Consider the following 6,962-nt stretch of genomic DNA (forward strand, 5'->3'; position numbering starts at 1 on the left):
GGGATGTTGACTTCCACCAATCAACTGACGTACTTTTTATAAAGCTGTTGTGACGTTCGGGCCCAGGACGTGGTTTATGTTTATAAATAAAAACAACCGAAGTCAACAACAAGTAAAGAAAATATTTATTAATAAAATAAGGTCGTGGGAGTCTATGCCCGACTGGTTTTGCCGCCGTAGATCGGTACTCCCCTGAGTGGTGGTGAAGGCAGCGGTCGGTGGAGTGTGCTGATGTGGTACGGCTCGGGGAGCAGCAGGTGAAGCGTGTTTTCGCAGATAAGCGACGAATCCGGATTTATTTGTACCCGTAAAGTAGCACCCTGTGGATGAACGTCCACCGGTTAAAATCTATGTGAGCTCCTCCGCTGATAGTGAACCCCCTGATGATATGTGCCTAACAATGAGAAGCCGAAAGCAGTTGGTGTTGCGGTGTTCACTATCAGAACGGAGTTACAATGTCCAGGAAAAAGATTAAGCAGAATTACGATTTTATATATTCTTTTTATTAAACAAAAGAGGGTAGGTAAATAAGCTGCTATGCAATAATAAAAATAGAAAGGCTAGCTTATTACGTCCAGAACAGGTTTAAGCACTAACTAGCAGCTACAGCTAAGCGTAGAATGTTCCGTGCACTATAACGGTAACACTTATTTATTTATTAATGCAAATTCCGCTTCTAATTGAAGCGGTGTACAATCACTGTAACAATTTATTTACGGAAGCGGTATCGAATGGAATTAAATAATGTTAAGCACAACCTAGTGTTTAAAATGAGCACTAACTTATAGCTAAGCACTGATTATAATACTTGTTCAACACTTACCCTATTGGGGTGCGAGACGACACTTATATGATTTTACTTCACGAGTAAAATTTACAAATACGTCGGAAGGACGAATAAATTAAATAAAAGATTTAATAAATTTATGCTTGTGACAGCGCGAAGACGACACGTAGCGGAACTAGTGAACGCAGCCGGCACAGGTTTGTCGCAACAAGGAGATAGCTCGTAAGTGCCCCAGCGCGGGCGCATCGAAATTCATCATTTAGAGTAACAAAAGGCGCGCTTTAGCCAATCAGCGCGCGTCTGTCTGGATCACGCCACTAAGTGGTTTATATTCGCGTAGACAAGTGTTAACGTTGTGTCGATTTAGTTAATATTGTTAAGTGTTGTTATTTTATAATTCTAGTTAGATTTATTTAAGTTAAGTTATTTAAGTTTTAATATGTATAATAGTATTTTTTTAGTTCTAAGTTTTTGGTTTAGATTATAAGTGTTTTATTATTATTATTTATTGTTAATAAACAATAAAATACAACGTTCTTTTACCCTTTTGTAGTAATAAGAGTAATGAATGTAAGTGCAACGTTACATTACCCCGCGCGTCACAAAAGGATTTTATTATGTATAAAGAAATAAAATCCGCATTTTAAGTTAAATTTACGTATTTATCCATTTAAACTTCAATCTTTCATACTTCACGCACACAATTTAGCTATAGTAACCATATTAAAGGTTCCTAACGCGACCAGACAATTATTGAGGTTACTATTATTATATTTAATTGAATAGTGACCCGTACGAAAATGTTTAATACTAGATGGTAAAATGTGAGTAGGGGTAAGGTACGACACGTTTCATGCTATTTATGTTTATTTATTTAGGCCAATTAATTTTAAATCTTTTATGTGCCACTTGCCAATATTTTTCTTGACATGTCTTCTAGCACATAGACTAATGGAGACTTCTTTTCTACAATGCGACATTTTATGTACTTAGGTGCTAGTTTCTTGCTAAAATACTTGTCTTTATTGCTCAGCACATACGCACGTTTCATTACAATGTCACCAACTTTAAATTCCATGGGCTTTCGACGAAGATTGTAATGAGCCGTGTTTTTGGTATGAGCATGCCATAATTTTGCCTGAACTTTGTTAAATATCTCAGAAAGACAACCCAGATTTTCAGCATAGATGTCACGTGGGAGGAACAATACGTCATCGCCCAAGTCATTATCTACATAATGTGTGCCACAGGTTACGATCTCTCTGCCGTATACCAAGAATGAAGGAGTAAAACCAGTCGCCTCATTCACCGAATTGTTAATGGCGAACTGTACCTTTGGAATGAAAGTGTCCCAAGTCCTATGGTCATCGTCGACATAAGTTGACAGGCAGGTAATAATTGTGCGATTGTAGCGTTCTACGACGTTGATTTGCGGCGTATATTTTGGTGTGAAAAAGATATTTGGAACGTTGTAATGTTTAAAAAAATTATCCGTGACTTTACTGATAAACTGGCTACCGTTGTCTAAAAATATGGTCTGAGGTGTTCCATGCACGAGGAACACTGAATCCTCTAGATATTTACACACGGCAGTGGAAGTAGCAGCTCGCAAAGGTGTAATTAAACAAAATTTGGAAAAACAGCAAGTTACGACTAGAATGTAGCTGTTTTGCTTTCTAGTTACTGGTAAGGGACCCATGAGGTCAATTGAAATTGTTTGAAATGGGCGGCTACAATGCTTAGGGCGTCCCATTTCACCTAAGACTTGGTGGTTCTGTGCTTTGTAAGAAAGACATTTGGAACATGAACCAACGAAATTTACGACGTCTTGGTGCATGCCTGGCCAGAAGTATCTCAACGCAAGACGACGATACGTTTTAAAAACGCCAAGATGTCCGGCTGTAGGCTCGGCGTGATTCTCGCTGATCACCTGGTCACGTAGCTCACACGGAACAACCTCTTTCCAAGAAAATTCTGAAGTTAAGTCAGTCAAGTCGTGTTTGTTTTTTGATAGTTTGTAAAGAGAGTTGTTTTTGATTAAAAAATTTGGAAAATTTTGGGGTTTTGTCAGACAAGAATTGTAAATATTTTTATACCACGGATCAGTAGTTTTTGAGAAGTAGTTTGAAGTACTTATCGCACTAACTGGAACCGCTCTTGAAAGGGCATCTGGGATGACATTGTCAACTCCGCGGCGATGTTTCAGTTCGAAATGAAACGCGGACAATCTCACACCCCAGCGAGCCAGTCTACCGGTCGGGTTATTTAGAGACAGGAACCATTTTAGCGCACTATGATCTGTATAGACAGTGAAAGGCTTTCCGTTCTCTAAATAACACCGCCAATGCTCCAAAGCTATGACAACTGCCAACGTTTCACGCTCTGTGATGCTGTAATTCTTCTCTGCTGCTGACAACGACTTGCTCATGTAAGCTATTGGGTGCTCCTTACCGCCTACGATCTGGGTGAGCATAGCACCCACACCGTAGTTACTGGCATCGGTGTGCACCTCGAATGGCTTGTCGTAATCAGGGCAGGAAAGAACAGGAGCAGAAACCAAGCATTCTTTAAGTTTCTGGAATGCAGCATCGGCCTCCGAAGACCAGACAAACGGTGGTCCACCTTTTTTATTCGAAGTCAACTTATTAAGAGGGCCTGCTATAGTGCTGAAGTTGGGGACGAAACGACGATACCATGTAGCGGTCCCGAGAAAGCGCTTGATATCTTTGCGACAAGTAGGTGTCGGGTAATCAAGAATTGCTTGCACTTTTTCTGGATCGGTACGAAGTCCACAACTGTCAACAACATAGCCCAAGTACTTAAGCTGACTTCGAAAAAATTGGCATTTTTCTAGGTTGATAGTGAGGTTGGCCTGCTTTAATTTCTCCATCACGCGGAGTAAAAGGGAGACGTGGGAATTGAAGTCGTTCGAGACGATAATAATGTCATCGAGATACGCGAAGACTTTGAGATCGAATTCCCTAAAAAGCAGGTCAACCAATCTCTGTTGAGTTGCAGGTGCGTTGGTAAGTCCGAACGCGGTACGCTTAAAACGAAACGTGCCCCGTCCTGGAACGTAGAACGCCGTCTTGTCTCGATCTTCGGAAGCTATGGGAATTTGCCAAAACGCCTTGGACAAATCTATGCTAGAGAGGTAGCGAGCATCACGAAGGTTGTCCAAAATTTCGGACACGTAGGGCAAACTGTAGGCGTCGCGTTTTGTTACGGAGTTTAGCTTCCGGCTATCGAGGCAAAAACGAGGTTGACCATTTTTCTTGGTAACAATTAGTACCGGCGACGACCAAGCGCTTTCACATGGCTCGATTACGTCGAGACCTAGCATCTCGTCCACCTGTTCGACAAGAATGCGCTGTTTTTCAGGGGACATACGATAATAGCGTTGTCGAATAGGTAGGGCGTCTCCAGTATCAATTCGGTGAGTGATCAACTTAGTTTCACCTAAACCCTTGGATTCGGCAGAGATATCACGAAATTGAGCAATTATGTTATCTGCTAGTGATCTTTCTGAGATATTTAAATGGTCATAAGCCTGTATAAAAGAGCAGCGGTCCATATCAAGACTAGCGTTAGAAACGCTCATATTAGAAAAAGTAATACCAGTAAGGTGATTGGGAAAAATATTAAATTTGTGCCAAAAGTCGATACCTAATACGAGATCTATGTCAATATCCGGCACAACAAAAGCTTTAATGACATGAAAAGTGTCTTCAAATTTTACAGGCAGATTCATATAGCCAATGCTTGTCATTAATTGTCCTCCTGCAGCTGTGACTGTGATAGGCTGTTCTTTTTGAACTGCTAGGCCGTGTTGTTCTAGGCTGCGATGCATATTATTGCCTACGATAGTGACGGCTGAGCCAGAATCAAGAAGACCTGACAGAGATATATTGTAAATTTTAATAGACGCATACGGCCGAGGATCGTTTAGAGTTTGTTTCTGCAGAATTGTATTGATTTTATAGGAATTAAAATAAAATTTTATAGTTTGCAGCCATTTAGCCCAATCTTCGCTATCGAACTTACTATGATTTTCACAATTCTGCAGGTCTACTAGTTTTTTGATGGACCTGGGTTATTTTTATTACAATTGGGGCATTGTGGAGTTTTGACACCTTCGTGACCACAGACGAAACAAAATATTTTGTCCTTGTTAGCCTTACACTGACGTAAATTATGGGTGCTATCACGACATCGAGGACAAAATAATGGCTTAGGACCGGGGGTGTGCATTGCATGTACATATTTACTATTATTACCGATTTTATTAGCATTAAAGTTGTTGTTAGGATAAGATTTATTTTTATTGTAATTGTTATTGTATGGATTTTGTGTATAATTTTGATTGGGGCTACTAGTTTTATTTGTATTGTTGTTGTTAAGATAAGATTTATTTTTATTGTAATTATTATTATAGAAATTATTACCATAATTGATATTTGAATTATTTGCCTTATGTGATGAATGACCACTGTATGCAAATTCTGGCGCCATGGTATCAGATGTTCTTTTAGGAGGTTCACGAAAACCAGCAAGACGTGCCTGAATGTTCTCGTAGTTACGGCATAAGGATCTCAAGGTGTCAATATCAGGAATATCTGTGGCTGAAGCTAAAGTGCTCGCGTAGCATGGCCTAATGTTATGTAGCAATATTTCTAATTTATCCTTGCTAGGTAACGTCTCTGATAGACGCGCGAACAACCCTGACATTATCGACAAATAAATGGTTATATTTTCTGATTCACCCTGAGTCCTGGCACGTATCTCCGAGAGCAGCCGATAGTCATAACCTGCTTGATCAAAGTCTTTCCTAAGACGCGCAACCAATGAATCCCAATCCAACACCTGATCTTGGTCTTGGATACCACGGTACCAATGCAACGCGTCACCAGTAAAGATCTCTGTAGCAAATGAAAGCAGCTTAGATGAAGAGATATTCCTGGCTTTGCTAAATTCATTAATGCGCTGAATAAAAGAGCGCACGCACGACTTTCCGTCAAACCTAATTCTGGTGAGCTCACCAACTACGCCACGGTCGCAAGACACATTAATATTTAAAGGCGGCACAGCTGACTGCTGCTCAGTTGAATTAGTATCAACAGGAGCAATTAGCCTATCAACGACAGTGGTGTCCTTAACGGAATTAAAACGGTCGTACAGTGTTTGAAACTCCTTTACACAGGTTTCATGTGCATTATGCGTCTTGGCATCAATAATCAGCCGATTAAGTCGGTGATAAAGGTGATGTAAATAATTCTGAACGCGCAGTAATGCATTTCTGTCCAAAGGAGAGTCAAGAAAAGATTTGACTTTAGCGAGTACGTCAGTAATGCCCCTTAAGTCATCATTTACATCAAGGGAACTTTCCAATATGTCCTCGGAAGGAAATAGAGGGCCTAATTTGGCAATTTGCTTCCGTAAGTCCTGGACAGTAGCAGCAGGAGTACTGCCCCTAATTTGCACTTCATACTCCAACTCTGATTTTTGCAACGATAAAAATTTGACTGGATGTGCCATACTAATTTACTAATAATTGAAGTAATAATAATAATATTTCGCGAATAATTAATTAAACAATTGAATGCACCGCAATGAAGAAAGTGTTGAACAAGATTAACTAATCTACTCCGTTCTGTTACAAAGCAGACTACAAATAACGTTATGGTTGATGAAATAAAGCAAAATAAAAATAAAAAACAACAATCACCAAAACAAAAAAAACAAGCGTTAAAACAATTGCAACTTATGTGTAACACTTTATAAGATTAGTTCACAATTAATAAATATTAAATAAACTTAACACTTTTGTACGCGATTGTAACTCGAGTAACCGGTTTTGTGCTTAAGTCGCAGTTAGCACGTACAGAGTGTTTATATTTTAAATGTTTACGATTACAATCAATAAAATTTTGACACAATATTTCTGAGAATATTTTATGGAAAAAAAATTATTATAAAAAAAAATACAAGCGTACACTTAAGTTGCAGGCAACCAAAAATAAAAAAAAAATAACGTTTCACACAAAAATAAAACAAACACAAACACACAACTACTTCTACGGAGCAAAACCAGACCTTACTAAAACCACGTTTGAGGCGCCAGTGTGACGTTCGGGCCCAGGACGTGGTTTATGTTTATAAATAAAAACAACCGAAG

This window comes from Choristoneura fumiferana, chromosome 17 (assembly GCF_025370935.1).
Source record: "Choristoneura fumiferana chromosome 17, NRCan_CFum_1, whole genome shotgun sequence".
Lineage (NCBI taxonomy): Eukaryota > Metazoa > Arthropoda > Insecta > Lepidoptera > Tortricidae > Choristoneura > Choristoneura fumiferana.